This window comes from Lepus europaeus, chromosome 12 (assembly GCF_033115175.1).
Source record: "Lepus europaeus isolate LE1 chromosome 12, mLepTim1.pri, whole genome shotgun sequence".
Taxonomy (NCBI): domain Eukaryota; kingdom Metazoa; phylum Chordata; class Mammalia; order Lagomorpha; family Leporidae; genus Lepus; species Lepus europaeus.
In genome coordinates, this window is record NC_084838.1 from 48,266,703 (window position 1) to 48,286,379 (window position 19,677).

Sequence of the window (19,677 nt, forward strand, 5' to 3'; positions counted from 1 at the left end):
TTGAACCTCTTTTAACAAAACCTTAACCAACTGTCTCTTCAGTCCCTGCTTGCACACTTTCAGTGATGTGGATATCGCTTTCAGGGACATACTATTTAATGATGTAATACTATAGATCTAATTCTAAAAAAATTTTTAGACATAAGTTTTTAAAAGTTTATTGATTTGAAAAGGAGAACATCAGACAACAAGGGGGGGGAGGGAGGAAGGGGGGGCGAGAGGGAAGAGGAGAGAGGGAGAGAGAGAGGGGGGAAAAGAGGGGGAGATAGATATGGGTCTTCCATCTGTTGATTCACTCCCCAACTCCTCAAATACTTGCAACAGACAAGGCTGGTCCAGGCAGAGGCCAAGAGCCAGGATCTCCATCCAGCTCTCCCTGGTGGGTGGCAGGGTCCCAAGTACTTAAACCACCATCTGCTGCCTCCCACGGTGTGCATTTGCAGGAAGCTGCACTGTAAGCAGAGGTGGAAACTGAACCCAGGGACTCCAATAGGAGATGTATGTGTCCTAAGTGCAGCTTAACCCCTGTGCCATAACACCTGTCCCTCTTAGACATTTTTCATTTTTTTTTTAAAAAGATTTATTTATTTGAGAGGGAGAGTTACAGAAAGAGAGAGGGAGAAACAGAGTAACATTTAGTTACTTGAAAGTCAGAAATAGACCCATAAGAGACAGAGATTTCCCATCTGCTGGCTCACTCCCAAATTGCAGGGGCTGGGCTAAGGATGGAGCTGGAAACTAGGACATCAGTACAAGTCTTCCACATGGGTACACAAGCACTTGAGCCATCAGCTACTGCCTTCCAGGGTGCAAATTATCAGAGAACGAATTGTCAGCAGAGCCAGGACTGAATCCTAGGCGAGGCAATATGAGATGTAAGCATCCCAAGTGCATCTCATCTCCTAGGCCAAATACTCAACCATTCAAAATAATTTAAATTTCACAAGCAAGGACACTGTTGGTATTAATCCGGAAGTTATGTTGATATTAGGTGTTAGGAACCAGAAGACTATCTCAGAGAAGTCTCACTACACAATCCCTGTTCTTCATCATCACTGTGTGCGTGTGTGTGTGTGTGTGTGTGTGTGAAGAACCACTCCATCCCTCCATTGTGCCCCCATGCTGCTTGTAATGTTCCTGCCTGTCCTGGAGCTCCTTCCTTCATGCAACCCTATGGCTACCTTAAAACTATGTCCACTAATGGGGATGCGGGCTTGATCTGCCTCCCTCACAACCCATCCAATTTGCCTGTCCATTGTTCTGTCCTCCGTTCTTTTTTTCTTAGAAGAAATAATAATTTTTTTTAAAGATTCACATTATTTCTTTGCAAAGGCAGAGTTACAGAGAAGGGAACACACACACACACACAGAAAGAGGGAGGGAGGGAGGGAGGGAGGGAGAGAGAGAGAGAGAATCTTCCATCTGCTGGTTTACTCCCCAAATGGCTGCAATGGCTGAGGCTGGGCTAGACCAAAGCTGGGAGCCTGGAGCTTCTTCCAGGTCTCCCATGTGAATGCAGGGACCCAAGCACATGGGGGATCTTCAACTGTTTTCCCAGGTACATTAGCAGGGCTCTGCGTCTGAAATGGAGCAGCTGGGACTTGATCGGCTATCCACATGGGATGCTGGCATCGCAGATGGTGGCTTTCCATGTTATGCCACGACACCAGCCCCCATATTCTTCAATTTGAATTGGAATTTGACCTTTGCTTCTTTGTGACCAAAAATGAAAAAAAAAAAAAAAGAAAAAAGAAAAGAAAAGAACACTTGTATTTCCTGTTTGTTTGAAATAGGTTACAGTTATCTTACGCATATTCTTTCTACCTTAGGGTACAAGCTGAGTATGAAGACTCTAGAGAGTGGAAAATTTCAGATCTGGGCTTCAGATGGGTTATGAAATATAGTGTCTTCTATGGGAGCAAGGTATCTGGAGGAAATTAGACTGTCTTTGTATTTTGTTTTCCCTATCCTGAGTTTAGCAAAGTGTAAATATACTCCTATAGCCAAATTGCAAAATGGTATTTTATTTTTGCCATTGGGGAAAAAAAAATCTGCCACAGCACACCCTCCCACCCCCTGCTCTAAACTTACATTGAACCTGCAGAGCTACTCCCTGCTTTTCTGAGCCAGAGACTTTGGTGACATCCTTTTCTGCCGGGATCAGAATGTCTAAGCAGGGGCATAACAGCTCATTATTGCTCAAGCTCAGCAGAAATTCCTCTTCTCATCCTTATTTCCTCTCTCTAAGAGAGGTTGGAAGAGGGCTCTTCAGGTTTAGGGAAAAAAGGCAAACATTGACCTTTTGTGAGTGCAACTTGAGTTTGGTTCAGAGGCCTGGGAAATAGGTGAGAGTGTGACTGAGTGAGGCTTGCTGAGATCCTCGCTGTTCAAAACCCTAAGATCATTAGGGAAATAGATCTTAGCCATGTCAAACCCATCAAGACCTGGAACAAATGCTTTCCTCTCTCCAGGTCTCTGTCTACTTGTATGCAAAATGAGTAGGTGGGCTTGAGATGGAATCTAAAATCTGTTCTAGTTCTAACGGTCTGAGAATCTAAGTTTGGTGAGGAGTTTAAAGAGCTCAAAATCAGATCTGAGTTGAGGGTGGGCAAAGAGAGACTGTGTTGTTATTAAAACCCTTTGTAAAATCCTTTTGAAAACATTCACCCTGAACTTGAAAGTGATTTACTTTCTTAAACACTGGCAAAGCTTTCAAACCAAAGGACTTCCTTCTACTATATAAGGTGTACGGAGAGTGTGTGACAGACTAAAGTGAATGCTTTATGTTTAGGTGGGTTTGAACACATCTAAGGTAACTATTACTTTGATAGAAAGGTCTTTCAGAGGAGTTACAGAGATGAAAGCACAAATTTGTATAGCATAAGCTTATGGAGTGTGTTTCACTGACGTAGATATTGTTACAGAAGCAATGTTAAATCCATAGAGCTACACAATTGAGCCCTGAGGATATTAAAGCATTACTAGTGGCCAGGAAGCAGAAAGCAAAGTATCATTGATCATCTGGTTTTATGGATTTAATTTTTATAATGAAATCTTTTATTGTTCTCCAATTTCCTTATCCTCAACACATTCACTAGTGTCTCTCTTCACCACCATTATTAGGCAACAGAGACTTTTGGTCTATCAAATATTCCAGTTAATTGGGAAAAATATCAAATATTTCACACATAGATCATTAATTAAAAAAACTATAAAAGGGAAAATTCACACTGCTACATTACATTCATTCAACAAAATTGGGGTTCTTTTAACAGAAGCAGAGATAATTGATTTAGTAAGGAAAATGAAACTAAAACAAACAAACAAACAAACAAAAAAAACCAGAATCCTTTCACAACCCCAAATAAAAGATGTTCATTAAAGGGGGTTGAAATTGGGTATAGTGGTAGAAAACTATTATTGTAAATTGGAGTTGAATGGATGCTGAGGGATTAACCCAAGACAAAGGTAGTCATGGAAATGAGGAGAGTGATCTGCAAGATGTTTAAGAAATGAAATTCACTGGAGCTAGTCGTGAGGTGGGGAGGGCAGGGTGAGAGAGAGAGGAGTCAAGATATTTCTTGATTTCTAGGTTAGATGGTTGTGCGACTGCTAATGCCATGAACAGAGGCAGTGGTTATCGAAGAGAAAGCTTGCTTTTGGCAAAAGAAGCCACATTTCTGTTGACATTTTACATTTGCTATATATACAGACATCATTGAAGTGAATTGCCTAGTAGGCAGATGCATATCCAGTTACGTGGATCTACAACACACAAGTGACAATGAAAGTTAAAGGAATGGATAGAATTTCCAAGGAACACTGCAGAATTGGGAAAAAGGGGCAGTAGCCCCATGGACACCTCATGAAGCAGCTAAAATAATACACAGATCAGAGTGTTAGGAGGAAAACCTGCAAAAGGGTGTTTTTGGACATTTAAAAGAATCATATTTCACAGAGGAAGGTACGGAATGATAGTGGAACTGTCCCAGACAGCTCAAGTAGATTAAAGACCTGTAAGGCAGCTATTAGAGGGGAATACCTCATTTCCAGGCCTCTGGATTTCCTCAGGGGCAATTTCCCTCATGCACTTTCCTCTTATGTCCTCTTCTCCTTTTTGGGTCTTGGGTTGTTGTTTCGCGCTTTTTTTTTTTTTTTTTTTTATTAGAACTTATCTCTTGTATTCACTGGAGCAAGATGATATCTGGGCTCCTTCTTACTCCTCTTCCCTATGAGACAGGCAGAAACCTGGGTTCAGTGAGAAGAAACTTGAGTTAAGCATGCCTAGCCTGCGCTTCACACTTAGCCTCAGGTTGACTGGTCCAGAGGAAAGAGAAAACTAATGAGTTTATGTAGCTCTCACACCTAAGCCACATTAGCTTCATAATTTTTCTTCTTTCTCTTTTGATGCAGAGCTTGATCAGAGAATACACATGCTGATTATTGTATCTTACCAGACCTCCCTACAATAAATAGTAAACTTGACAAATATGATCCCTTTGTTTTTTGTGTGAGCAGCTTTGGCCAGATTTCTGAGTACTGCTGGGTAAATGGGGAGAGAGCAAAGCTGTGGATAAATGTAGTGTTTTAATAAACAACTGTGCAGGGAACATGCTTGCTAGAGGAGGTGTAATGTCTGCCATAAAAAGGGTTTTTTACTGAAAGAAGTCATGGCACAGATGGCCTCTGCCCCTTCATCCTGGGCTCCATAGTGAGCACACACAAGGTAGCAGTGATCTCAAGGCAATCCCAGTGAACACCCTATAAGGAGACATACTGGGACAGATTACATGTTCTCACTACTCAGAACACATCGCGTTATCCTGTAAGAGAGTCCCTTATATTGCTGGACACCCATTTCTACCAAATGTGTCTTTTTCATCTTAACCAATTACCACTTGATTCTATTCTCATACTCTTCCCCAGGGTAACACTAATCTTCTATGTTAGTTTTTGTATTGGCTTTTATCAGAGGTTGATTTTTTTCAGGAAGTTTTAGTCACTTGGATTCACATAAGTATTGGGAGAATGCATGAGACCAGGTTGCCTTTTTTTAACTTTACTTTTAACTGACACGTAAAAATTGTATACTTTTATGGGGTACAGTACAATGTTTCTATACATGTATATACTGTACAATGTCCAATCAAGGTAAGCATATATATCTCTTCAAATATTTATCATTTCTTTATAGTAATAACACTCAAAATCCTTTCCTCTAGTTTTCTATAGAGATATATAGAGTATATCATCATTATCAAAAGTCAAGTTACTGTGCAATAGAATAGTACCAAACTGTATGTCTTCCTTTTTAAAAAAAGATTTATATTTAATCTATTTAAAAAGCATATATATATATATCTAGATATATATATCCTTGTCTTTCTGTAACTCTGCTTTTATATCTATCTATCTATATCTATATCTATATCTATATCTATATCTATATCTATATATATAGAGAGAATCTCCTGTCTGCTGGTTCACTTTGTAAATGGCTGCGATAGCTAAGAAGTGGAAACCCCAGGTCACATGGGTGGCAGGGGCACAAGTACTTTGGCCATCTTCTGCTGCTTTCTGAGGTGCATTAGCAGGGAGCTGCACTGAAAATGGAGCAGCTGCGAGTCAAACCAGCATTCTTAGGATGTTGGCATCATAGGAGTGGCTTAACCCACTCCACCATGACGCTAAACCTTGTATGTCTTCTTTTGAGAAATGTTTGTTCAAATTTACTGCCCGTTTTAAAATTGGATTATTTTATTTTATTTTTACTGTTGGGTTGTTTGAGTTCCTTGTGTATTCTGGTTATTACCTTTTGTCAGATGTATATTTTACAAAGATTTTCTCCCATTCTGTAGGTTGTCTATTCATTCTATTGGTTATTTCCTTTGCTGTGCGGAAACTCTTTAGGTTGATGAAATCCCATTTGTCTATTTTTGCTTTTTTATCCTGTGCTTTTGGAGTCTTATCCATGCAATTCTTACCCATTTCAATGTGTTGAAATGTTTTCCTTATGTTATCTTCCAGTAGTTTTAAAGTTTCAGATTTACATTTGGGTCTTAAATTGGTTTTGAGTTGATAGTTGTACATGGTGGGAGATAAGGGTTTAGTTCCTTCTTCTGCACATATATACCTGTTTTTCCCAGCACAATTTGAGAAGACTGTTCTTTTTCTAATGCATGTTCTTAGCACTTTGTTACAGGTCAGTTTCTGTAGATGCATGGTTTTACTTGTAGGATCTCTATTTTGTTCTATTTGTCTATGGATTTGTTTTTATACCAATACCATAGCAGAGAGCTGGATCAGAAGTGGAGCAGCTAGGACTTGAACCAGTGCCCATATGGGATGAGTGCACTGCAGGTGGTGGCTTTACCCATCTTGCCACAGTGCTAGCCCCTGACAAGTCTTGAACAAAGTAAATGAGCTTGTTGTTGAGTCATAGTTAAGATTATACAACTGTAATTTCTGAATCAATAGAAAGATTATAGACAACAAAAATTATAATAATTTTATTTTCTTCCCAGAAAATGGAACTTGTATCTGTAACATACTCATTTACTATAAAAATTTATTCATATTTCCTTTCCTTTGTATATACTCACTTTTCTGACTCAATTCACTACTTATAGATTATTAAAATTTGTTTACATTTTTCTTGGAAGGAGAGAGAGAGAGAGTTAGATCTCCTATCCATTTTTTTTTTTTTTTTTTGATTGATTCACTTCCCAAATGCCAGTAACATCTGAAGCAGGTCTGGGCCAAAACTGGGAGCCAGGAGCTCAGTCTGGGTCTCTCTTGTTAACAGAAGAGACACAAGTATTTGAATTACCATCTGCTGCCTACCAGGGTGTGCAATAGCAGAAAGCTGGAATTAGAAGTAGAGCCAGGACTGAAATCCAAGCCCTCTGGAATGGGATGCAGGCATCCCAAGCAGCAATTTAACCATGCATCACTCACCTATTCTTGTATGTCATTCAAAAATAATTATAATAATTATCAATATGTTTAGCTATTGTGCTAAGGATCAATGGGGAGATCAATATTTTATTTCTTTTTTTTAATTCAGGAAAGCAAGACTTAGAGAGTATTAATAATTTTCATTGTGTAACATAACTTGTAAAAGGCAGAGTTAATTCTCAAATTCGGGTCTGTGTGGTTTCAAAGCCTGGGTTGTGTTCTAAACCATTTCTCAATGCTACTGTTTTTATGTTTATTTCCCACATCTAGTTTGCCAATTCCCAAACATCAGGGTACTTCAAAAGCTGAATGCCTCAGTTTTCTACACACTCTAGTATAATAAATCACAATACAGTTTTTACCCATCAGAAGTTTGTCCTTTGTTTCAGAGATTTCTTCCTTAAGATTTCATTCAAAAATGCCAACTTGGGAATCATGTACTTTTATCTGAGCTAAACATTTTCTTTATATTTCAAGTTTCTGCAAACTTCTTGTACATTCTTGACAATCCAGCAGATCAATACACATTTGATACTTCCTTATTAATTCCTACTCCTTCAAAGTCACTATGGGTAACTTGGATAATACATCCCTGTCTATGATGAGGGAAAGATTGTTTCTGTTTATTGTAGTATCTTTTGCAAGGGAAGATAAAACATAGGTAATTTTTCTTTAGGCTATCAAGAATTCAATTTTCTTCTATACATGGAGTAAAGTGAATTAACTTTTCTCACAAACACTTTTCCTCATGCTCTATGTGTTTTCTACATATAGATCTTTGTAGTGCATCTTTCTGTATGAGTGGACATAAAGACTCAGTGTTGCCACCAATATTTCAATCATTCTAATGCTTAGAGCAATCAGTAGATATTTATTGAGCAAATATATGCATGAAGAAATTGTTTTCCTTTCTGTCAATCTGAAAAAATCAATTTTCCATTGAAATACTTTCTGTTCTCTTGCTGAGAATATTAAAATTCAAAAATTGAAAACTGGAATGAGTATATGTGTACTCATTTAGTGTGTATGTGGCAAGTGGCCTAGGTTTGCTTTGTTTATTTTGAATAGCTCATTTTGCAATTTTGTCATTGTATTGAAAACTAATGTCCCATTCTTATATTTAACAGAGAACACTTTTCAGTTAAATTTAAACACATAAGAGTAAGAATAATTGTGTGTTAATTACAGAGTTCAACCAATAGTATTAAGTAGGACAAAAAAAATACTAAAAGGGATAAAGTATTAAATTGTTCATCAACATTTAGGACAAGGGCTGATCAAGTCACTGTTTCTCATAATGTCCATTTCACTTCAACAGGTTTCCTTTTTGGTGCTCGGTTAAGTATTTCTGTTAAATATAAGAGTGGGAATAAGAGAGGGAGGAGATGTACAATTTGGGACATGCTCAATTGGACTAGCCCCAAATGGTAGAGTTAGAAATGTGCCAGGGGATTCCAATTCAATCCCATCAAGGTGCCATCTCACTAGTCCAAGTGATCAGTTTCAGTACACAGTTGATTACACTGATAGGTCTAAGAGTCAAAGGGATCACACAAACAAGACTAGTGTCTGCTAATACTAACTGATAGAATCAAAAAGGGAGAGAACGATCCATCATGGGAAGTGGGATACACAGCAGACTCATAGAATGGCAGATGTCCTAAATAGCACTCTGGCCTCAGAATCAGCCCTTAAGGCATTTGGATCTGGCTGAAGATCCCATGAGAGTACTTTAGGCATGGACAGCCAAGACACTCTGGAAAACAAACAAACAAACAAACAAAAACAAAACAAAACAAAACAAAAAAACCAAACCTATATGAAAGATCTGTGCGAGCAAGATCCCAGTGGAAAGAATGGGCCATCAAAGATGGAGGTACCTTTCTCTGAAGGGAGGAGAGAACTTCCACTTTGACTCTGACCCTATCGGAATAAGATCAAAGTCGGTGAACCCTAAAGGCTTCCATAGCCTTGGCAACTCATGACTAGAGCCTAGGGTGATTACTGATGCCATAAACAAGAGTGTCAAATTGTTAAGTCAACAACAGGAGTCACTGTGCACTTAATCCTCATGTAGGATCTTTGTCCTTAATGTGTTGTCCAATGTGAAGTGATGCTATAACTAGTACTGAAACAGTATTTTACACTTTGTATTTCTGTGTGGGTGCAAACTGTTGAAATCTTTACTGAATATATACTAAATTGATCTGTATATAAAGATAATTGAAAATGAGTCTTGATGTGAATGGAATGGGAGTGGGAGATAGGAGGGTTGTGGTTGGGAGGGAAGTTATGGAGGGGAAAAGCCATTGTAATCCATAAACTGTACTTTGGTAATTTATATTTATTAAAAAAAAGTGTCTTGAAAAAAAAGAAAAAAGAAGAAAAAAAAGGAAAACTGATGTCAAAAGTTTTGATTTAAAATGACAGAAATGCGCAACTCAACACAAAAGCAAACAACTAAATTTTTAAAAATGGGAAACTAAAACAGTCCATTTCATGGAAAGAGAGAGTAGATTAGTGGTCATTAGAGTCTACAAGGACGGAGTGGTGGTTGGGGGAAGATAATTGGTACTAAAAAGCAATAAGAAACGAGAAGTTAATTCTGGTGTTCTGTACTACAGTAGAGTAACTATAGCTTATAATTTGTGATATTTTTCTAAAATAACCAGATAAGATCAAAGATTTCCAAACATAGAAATGATAGAAGTTGGAGGAGATAGTTTGATTTGTATACGTGTATTGAGTTATTACATTATATCCCATAAATATGTGCAAATGTGTAAATTATGTCTAAAAATGGGCAAAGGACTTGAATAAACAATTCTAAAAAGAATATTTACTAATGGCCAATAAGCATGTGAAAAAATGTCAACATCATTAGTTGCTAAGAAAACGCAAATCAATTTGCAATGAGCTACTGCCTCAGACCTACTAGGATCACTATGATAAAATGAATTTCCAAACATTTTCACCTAAATAAACTTTGCTTTTAGTAGCATTATTTCCATGAGTTTTTTGAGGTACTGTCTTATTTCTGGTGAGTTGCTGCCTGTGCAATGCCATTTGCTGAGTTTATCAAATATGATCCCTGTTTTGGAACTCAGAAGAATTAAATCTTTAAGATGCTGGTCTTTCATCTTACCCTCAAAATATACCTTCAAATTAGGAGGTGCCTTGTTCCTGTGTCCCACCATACCCAACCTGGGATTTAGGGTATCAAGTTTTGATCTGTAATCTAAGTAGGGAGTTTTGTAAATCTCTTATGGTTTTACAGTCTTTACAGCAGAGGAAAAAATACAGAAATGTGATTATTCCATGCTAAGCATAATTTCTGCCTTTCCCTTATAACCAGCTGAGGCCAAGGAGGAGTTTGAAGAACTTCACTTTAAAATCTTTGCCCGTCTATTCTTGTTACCAGGCAGAGATCCAATGTCTCTGATCAGCTTTTAAAAAATCTTTTCAGTTCTCTTTGATTTGCGATTTCACATTTTAAATAGCTCTCAGATGTTAATTAAAAATTTCAGAGTCAAGCTATGTCTTAATGGTTTTACTTTGTAGTGGTTTTTATTTTCTAAAAAATGTTTACTTTGATCCCATCAGTTGAAATCCTGTGTTGGAAAATGAGTAAAGAATCAAACAAACAAGTAATAGTTGGGAGCTATTGTAATGGTTTCTTTTCTAGTGCATTTTTGTTTTAAAGTTTGTATTTATTTATGTGAAAGGTGGAATTACAGAGAGAAGAGAGAGAGAGAGAGAGAGAGAGAGAGAGAGAGAGAGAGAAGGAGGTAGATTCTCCATCTACTGGTTCACTTCCCAATCCCCAAATGAAGATCCAAATCCAGGAGCAAAGACTTTCCTCTGGGTCTCCCACATGGGTGTAGGGGCCCAAGGACTTGGACCACCTTCCACTGCTTTCTCTAGCAGTTCACCAGGGAGCTTGATTGGAAGAGGAGCAGCTGGGACTGGAATGGGTGCCCAAGCCAGTGCCATGGGTAGTGGCTTTACCCACTACACCACAGTGTGGGCCCCTTCTAGTTCATTTTTTTTTTTAAACCATTATAATTGAATGAGCCCATTTACTAGTTAAAAGTAAATATAGCATTCCAGAACTCCCATGTTTTTGTGAGCTGGCAGTTTCCTTCCCCCAGACCCTTCCTGAAGAAGTGAAAAAACACCATGAACAGTGGGCAGAGTTAGGGGGAGGTTAAGTTGTTTGGAGGAAGAAGAGGGTGGTAGCAATGTGGTTAAATGGTAGGGAATAAAATAGTTAATGCGCAGCCTGCACACAACTGACAGACCATTAGCTCACAACTCCAGGAACTGAAGTATTAAACAAACAAACAAACAATTTAGGATTTGAAACACACAAGAAAACCCCTCAGGAACAAAGGACAAAAACATCTATTCTTTTTCTTCCACAACTTCTTAGCTGTGAGGTATGTCAATAGGTTGATTATTTACAGCTCTTAAGAATTGCAAGAGAAGTTTCTTATCCTTCTCAGACAAAAGGAACAAAGGGAAAGTTGGTATTAATGACAAAGGATTTTTGTCTTGTCTTCCTACATTCTACAGAAGATTTCAACAGAAACTAACTTATTATGGCAGGAAGTGTCCGGTTTCTGTTGTCCATCTTTTCCTTAACAAAAGATTACAGATTTTAAGCTTGAAACTTAGTTTTTCAGTTAAAAGACTAAATTTCCCAGCCTTCTTTTATAATTCAATATGACCTGGGATCATGTTTCAAATAATTAATATGATTAAAAGTATGGAGTGGAGGAGTATCAGCTAAGGGTGATGAGCCTTTTTGTCTTTTCTTCTATCCTTCTTCCTCAGCCTGAAATAAGGATACAGTGGCTGGAGTTCCATCAGCTATCTTGGACCTTGAGAATAAGAACTAGACATTATTGATAGCAGAGAAGAATGTTGTAGGTTTCAAGTTTACTTAGTGGAATCACACTCCCCACCTTAGAATTGCTACGGTTACTGGTGAATGGCAGGGTTCTTGTCGTAGTGCAAGAAATAATTCAGGCGTGAGACAGAGAGTAGTGGAAAGTAAAAGTAGCAAAGTTTATTAGGGAAAAGGACATCCGTAAGCACGGATGGGCACCTCCCCAGACAGGACCAGAGAGAGAGTGCCCAGTCGCTCCAACTGGGGGGAGGAGCGAGGTTACATGGTTGAGTGGAGAGATTACACCTGGGCAGGCAGGCAGGCAGGCAGGCAACTCAGCATAGAGGCAGAGGGCTCAGTGCGCAGTCTGGTTAAGGCTGGGGGTTTTTAAGGAGATGGGTCTTTGTCTTCACACATCTCCTCCTGAAACAAAGGATTTTATGGATGTAAATATTAAGAAGCAACTATCTGAGTTTTCCCCTGAAGGTATCAGACAGGAGGAAGCCTAGCTGGCAGCTTCCTGAGTTTAGAGGAAGGGTGAGCAAGACCCCCTGGAGAATCGGGATCCAGAGCAGGGTATTTGAAATGCAGATACTGGACTGCATCTGGGAGATTGTGGGAGATTGTCAGGCAGAAGGGGCAGGGACCCCCACCTGGCAGGTTGTAGGGTAGAAGGGGACAGGGCAGCATGCAAATACTGGGCTGCCCCTGAAACGTTATCGGGATGACTTTGAGATGCAGATGCATATGCTGGACATAAATGTCTTTTCTTTAGGCCTTTGTCACACACACATAAGCTCATATCTGACTTCCTACATAACACTACCTCTAGACTTTTTTTTTTTAAAGATTCATTTATTTATTTGAAAGAGTTACACAGAGAGAGAAGGGGCAGAGAGGCAGAGAGAGAGAGAGAGAGACAGAGAGACAGAGAGACAGAGAGACAGGGAGACAGAGAGGAGTCTTCCATACATTCACTCCCCAATTGGCTGCAACAGCCGGAGCTGCGCTGATCCAAAGCCAGGAGCCAGGAGCTTCTTCTGGGTCTCCCATACGGGTGCAGGGGCCCAAGAACTTGGGCCATCTTCTGCTGCTTTCCCAGGCCATAGCAAAGAGCTGGATCAGAAGTGGAGCAGCTGGGTCTTGAACGGGCGCCCATATGGGATGCCAGCGCTTTAGGTTAGGGCATTAACCCACTGTGCCACAGCGCCAGCACCACCTCTACACTTTTTAATGTGAATGAGAAAATTCTAGCTTGCTTAAAGTATTTTGGATTTCTAAGTTATTCAGAACAAATTAATTCTAATTCAACCTCCAATTTTACTTCTAGTCAAACTTTTATATTTTTTCTGTTTTTATAGCTTCAAATTTTAGATTTATTTAATAAATATTCATTGAATATCTACTATGCACCTAACATTGTACAAGGCATTGTATATTCAGTGGTTAGCAAAATATAGTCTATAACATCTGAAGCTTATATTCTTAGATAGAGAGCAACAATAAAGCATGCAAAATCCTCTTTTGTTTCCTATTTTTACTGACTTTTCCCCACTCCTGATCATCTTGAATTGTGAAGTCTAGATAGTCTTCAATTTATGTCTTAAAGTTAGAGAAAGAAGCCATATAACTTCACAATTTCATGGGATATAAGCCCACTGGCACATTTGACTTTTAAAATAAGAACTCTTTGACTCTGGCTGTTTAACTTTCTATCCACATAAAATTTTAGAAAATCCTATATGAAATTCTAATTTTAGCAGCTAACATGTCTTCAATTTGAGGACTGTCTTCCCTAGTATAGTGAGGGGTATTCACGCTTGTTCCTGTGTGTGTTTATGTGCAAACACACGCGTGAATTTTGATTTATTTGATGCCTTTGGTGATTTAGTAGTGCCAAGATTTGCTTTTGTTTGCATACTGCCTCTGCTAAATATCCGTATTTGTCCCTTAGTTGCTTTTTTGTTATGGATTTCCTAATTGGATATCATCTAACTCACAGGTTGTCAGAATGATAGCCCAAGACTACTCTCTCACTCAGAGTATCTGTCAGGAGCATAGCAGCCGCTATGGCCCCTGTCCTCTTAATCCACTCTGTGGGGCTTTGGTGCCATGGGAGATTTACAGAAGACAGCTCTGCCTAACATATGGATTTGTTTGCTTGTTCTCTCTCACTGATGCTGTAATTTTGGATGGGTGCAGGTGCCTTCTCTGGAGCTCCTCATTCCTTAGGTTTATTTAATCCTTCCCAGATCTGCCCTTGGATCTCAGACTTTCTTCACTCACCCTTCTTCCCCTACACTGCCCTGCCTTCTGTTTTACTGGTGCTGCCCATGGTGGTGATTACTTGTCTGTTGGACTGGATAGCAGCCAAGGCTTCCAAAGCATAATTTCCTTTTTACCAAATCCCTAGCCTGTCTGCCCTCTGAAAGAGCAGTACTTTAACAGATGCTCTATGTTTGAGTGACATCTTTTATTTAGCCAAAGGGTATTTTTGGTCATTGTATCATTATTTTTGGGCCCATGGCTTTAATAATTCATTTATCTAAGGATGATTTCAGAAACATCAGTATAGATCAATGAGTAAAATTCTAAGAATGTTTCCTTTCTAAATAGCTAGTTTCCAGAGATTAGAAACAATATCTTGATCATGAAAACAACCTAAGAGAGAATAGCTGGAGTTTATTTTAAATACAGAAAATGATCTATTGACTTCAAAAAGTTTAGCTGTTGCTGAAACAATCTGAGAGAACCACTGGCACTGGGTTCATTCAATTCAAGTAATGATAAATTTCAGTTATTGGCACAAACATTAAGTATCTTGATGTGTAGAGCCACAGTCTGATAATATTGCTAAGTTTGGGTTCATTATGGCAAGATATTGAGAAATCTATGAAATTTATGATATGTTAGGACAATATGATGAGTCACTTAATTGATGAAAAATCCATCTTCTTTGAATCATGCTATGAAAACTTCTAGGTGAAAAAAAGAGCCCCAAATTCAGAACAGATGGGTGGAAACTTCAGAGGCAAACACTGATTAGGCTATAACAATTCTTTCAAAGTATCAATCTCTTCTTGTGGAGTGGCAGCAGTTGTCAGTTCTTGCTTTCTCTAATTTGTGAAAGCAGCTTTAGTGATGCAGAAGGCTTTGGTCATCAGGAGTAGGAATTTGATAGCTGCCAAATAGGAAATCTACACACACCCATCCCAGTTCTCCCAGTCCTTATCAGTACACAGGAGAAGCAGTGGTTATGAAAATAAGACTTTGAGTCAGATTTACCAATTAAAATGATTGAGATGGTGTGCAATTCTGGATGCTACTTATGGTGTGTGTGCCATGTTCTCCTCTAATGGTAATGTTCAATACTGTGCCTGATCTCAGTTTTTTTCCTTCACTATTGCCTCTTATTTATTTTTCTACTCATTATGGCCCATATATCCTTGCTTCTTTACATGCCTGATTATTTTCACTGCATGCTAGATATTGTGAATTTCACCTTACTGAGTACAGGATGTTTTTAAACTTGCATTCCTGTAGATATCACTGGATTTGATTACTTGTGAACAGGCTATTCCTTTTGGATGTTGTGGACCAGAGCAGCCACTAGCCTGGGCTATTTAGCCTACTGTGGAGACACTTCCCTTCTGAATATTCTACCCAGTGCCTCTGAATGATGAGGCTTTCCTGCTTTGACCAGTGAGCAGAATGATTTCTAGTTCTGTGGACACCATGGATTGTTCCCCCTGAGCTGTTTAGGTGGTCCTTTCCTTGGTCCTATGTAGTTTCTTCACTTGCATGTACTAAGCTGAAAACACAAGGGTGATGCTTTGCTAATGTCTGAAGTTCTGTCTCTGTGCAGTTCTCTCCTCCCTGGTACTCTGCCCTGTGAGCACTGGCTGTCTTATAAATCCCAATCAGCTCCATTTCCTCTGTACTGCCTAGTGTCTGGGTTTCCCCTTCCTGTACTTGCAGCCTGACAACTCTCCAGGCAATAACATGCAATTTTCTGTAGGACTCACCTGATTTGTTTCTCTGTCTCAGAGGTCATTGTCCTGTGTCATCTGATGTCCAGGGTCTGGAAGCTATCTTTATAAGTGTAAATATAAATATATAAACACTGGAGAGGGAAATCCAGTCTCTTTATCCCATCTCATCCCAAAGCAGGAACCCCATTGTTTCTTCTGCTACAGCAGGTGCATTCCCTGAACAGGATCTCTACACTGAACAGGGATCTTGCCTCAGGGTGACTGCCATCAGACAGGGAGGATTAATGTGGCCACTCATTCCCGGTATAAACTCAACTTATATTTGTGAAATCCTGCTGTTAACACTGGATTCATATCCTCACTGAGTCATGGTCTCACATTGCACCCTACGAAGATTTGTTCTTTGGTTCATTCTTTCATTCACATTTTCATTAACTATTGACTAAGTGTCTTTTTACATAATTATAACATGAAAATCACTTAATTGCTGGAGAATGGCAGGAAATAAGACAGACATGGTGACTTCCTTCTGAGAGCCTACCTTATAGTTGGGCAGAGCAGCAGATAATGGTCTCTGTGGTTAATTGTGACAGATGCTATGAAGGAAGAATGCTGAATGGTACTGTGAAAGCACATTAAGTGGGGATCTAATCTCAGCTGGAGATCAGAAAGGTTTTCCTGTGGAGGTGACATATAAATTGGGACTTGCTAAGGGAAAATTATAAGATAATTGCCTCTGTTTTTTCACTAAAAAGCCTACAATATTCCAAAATTTTTTTCCTGAGCATTTGACATAAACTCCAGTATCTGCTAATGAAAATATTTCTGATTTAGTACACAAGATCTCAAGTGAAGATACAGTAAAATGGAAAACTCATACTGAAACTTTACTAAATCATATATGGATTAGAAAATGATGTTTAAGATGTTAGCATTGTTTTATTTTGGATTGTGGGACACTAGATGATTTTTTTTTTCTGTTTCCTTCAAATTTTTCTGATGTAGACATGCTTTTTTTTTTTATAGTTATAAAAAGTGAAAGCCAGGACAGATAGGTAAGACATCTGGAGAATAATATAGGTGCTATATAGAGTAGGTGCATCAGTGAGCTGATCCTTTAAGTTCTACATTGTGACCCTGTGTCATGTGACAAACTATCAATGTAGTTTCCAAAGACACATTTGCAAGCATCAGATGGACATTCTACTGAGCATTTAGAAACCAAGTTCAAAAGAGGTTTCTGCTTCCAATTTCTTTAAAGGCTAAGTTTGTTCTTTGTACCGATCTTGAAGGTCATGGGCTTGGTAAGCTGTTGGCGGGCCTGATCATGGAGACTTAGCTCTGCACCCCAGTGTAGTTTCTTTGCTTGTGGAAATCATGGCAGCTGTGGTCCCGAGAGAATTGTGTGACAATGTCAAAGAGAAAAAAATGGGGAACAGTTCTGTGCATGCTGCTATTTTTAAGCTAAACTCTTCTCACAGTAGGAAAAATGATTTTCTAAGTCTGAAGCTTTTAAATGACATGGACATTCTGCAGATCTCTTGTAGTCCCAACCAGAGGAATATGAGGCCAATTTGAAGGTTTGAACTACATATTTATTATTTGTGAAGGAAGTGATGGCTTTCTTGGATCATGCTAATTTAGCTTTATAAGGAAGTTTTATTGCTGTATAATTTAAATACAAAAGTGTATATATTTAATATGTATAATTTGATGAGTTTTGACACACACAAATCTATGAAACCTTTACTACAATCAAGATTATAAACCTACCATCATTTCTGTATTAGTTAATTTTCTGTTACTACAATGAAATACTCAGGCTGGATATTTTATAAGCAAAAGAGTTTTATTTATCTGAACGTTTTGAACGTTCATGGGAATGACATCACCATCAGTTCTCCTCTTGTGAGGAGCTTGTGGGAACAACATCACAGTGATAGGAGCACCTATGAGAGGCAGAGGTCACATGGGGAATCAGGAAGACAGAGAGATACTGGGGTCTCATTAGCACTTCATTAATTTCTTCCTAGGTCAGCATCTCAGTGACCTAAAGACTTCCCACTCAGCAAAAACTCTTAAAGGTCATACCACTCACTTCTTAACAATAACACAGTAGGGACATGCCTCCAACACAGGGACCTTTGGGAAAACACACAAAAATTGTACTTAAACCACAGCAATCTTCAGAAGTCCTCATGCCTCTTTTGTTTTCACAGTATTGTTAACCATAGGTGCTATATAGTATAGCAGATCTCTAGTATGTATTCATTTTTTATAGCTGAGACTTTGTAGTCATGGGGCAACAAGTCTACATTTCCTTCTTCCTCCAACTTCTGGCAACACCATTATACTTTCTGCATCTATCATTTGACTATTTTAGATAACTCATATAAGTAGAATCATGAAGCATTTGCCCTTATGGGTCCGACTTGTTATCAACATTAGTTGCATTTATATGATACAGCATTTGTAATTTATGGATGAGAATTGATTGGAATTACTTGGAAGTGGTTTGATAAATTCACGCATCTGAGTATATGATAGGTATTATTAATAGCAGGCCAGTATATTTTTATTTGGTGGTTGAAAGGATATCAAAGAGCATGTCTTAAAGTGTTGAAGGCTTGTTGATATGAATGCCTAAAATGCTCACCATCAATTTTTGTAGATTATAAAACCCTTTCACACTGTGTGAGAATATGAATTAATATAGCAGTTATTGAAAACCCTATGATTTCTCAAAAAATGTAAAATGAAACTTCTATATGAACCAGCAATCTCACTGATGGGTACTGTAGGAGAGAAATTAAATTGGTGTGTCAGAGAGATATCTGTACTCCCATATTCATTGCAACACTGTTCACAATAGCCAAGAAATGCTATCAGCCTAAGTGTCCATGAACAGATGAATGGATACAGAAAATGTGGCTTATTAAAAAAATGGAACATTATTCAGCCATAAAAAGAATAGAATCCTGACATTTGTAGCAAAATTGAGGCAACTGGAGATCACTATGTCAAATGGAATAAGCCATATATGAAAACAGCAAATACTGTATGATCTCATTCATATGTGGAATCTAAAGGCATTGATTTCCTGGTGGTGAATACAGTCATGGTTATTAGGGTCTGAGGTGGAAGGTTTTGGTCAAATATTACAACATTTTAGCTAGATAGGAAAAGTAAACATGATGACTATTATACAACAAGACTAGAGTTAAAAATAATATATTGTAGTCTAGAAAAATGCTGAGAGTAGATTTTAAGTATCCTTTATTCTCACCACCAAAATGATAACTATGTGAGGTAGTGCATATGTTCAGTTGAGCTCAATTTGGCATAATCTACAAGGTATGTGTTTAAATAATTGTGTTGTCTGTGATAAAAATGAGGGCGGATTAAAAATTCATGGAAAATATGCAGTGTTTTAATTCCATTTCACAAGCTTTTTGAAGTCTTGTTTATATAATTTTATTTAACAATTTTTAAAGATTCATTTATTTATTGAAAGGCAGCGCTACAGAGAGAGAGAAAGAGGGAGAAATCTTCTAACCACTGCTTCACTCTCAAATGGCTGCAATGGCTGTGGCTAGGCTATGTCAAAGCCAGGAGCCAGAGCTGCTTCTGGGTCTCCTATGTGGGTGCAGGGGCCTAAAGACTTGGGTCTTGTTTCACTGCTTTTCCAGGCACATTAGCAGTGAGCTGGATCAGAACTGGAGTAGACAGGACTTGAACCAGTGCCCATATGGGATCTCAGTGCTGCAGGCATTGACTTTACTGCTGTGCTACAGTGCTGGCCTCTTATTTATTAATTAAAAAGATAAAACATTAAAA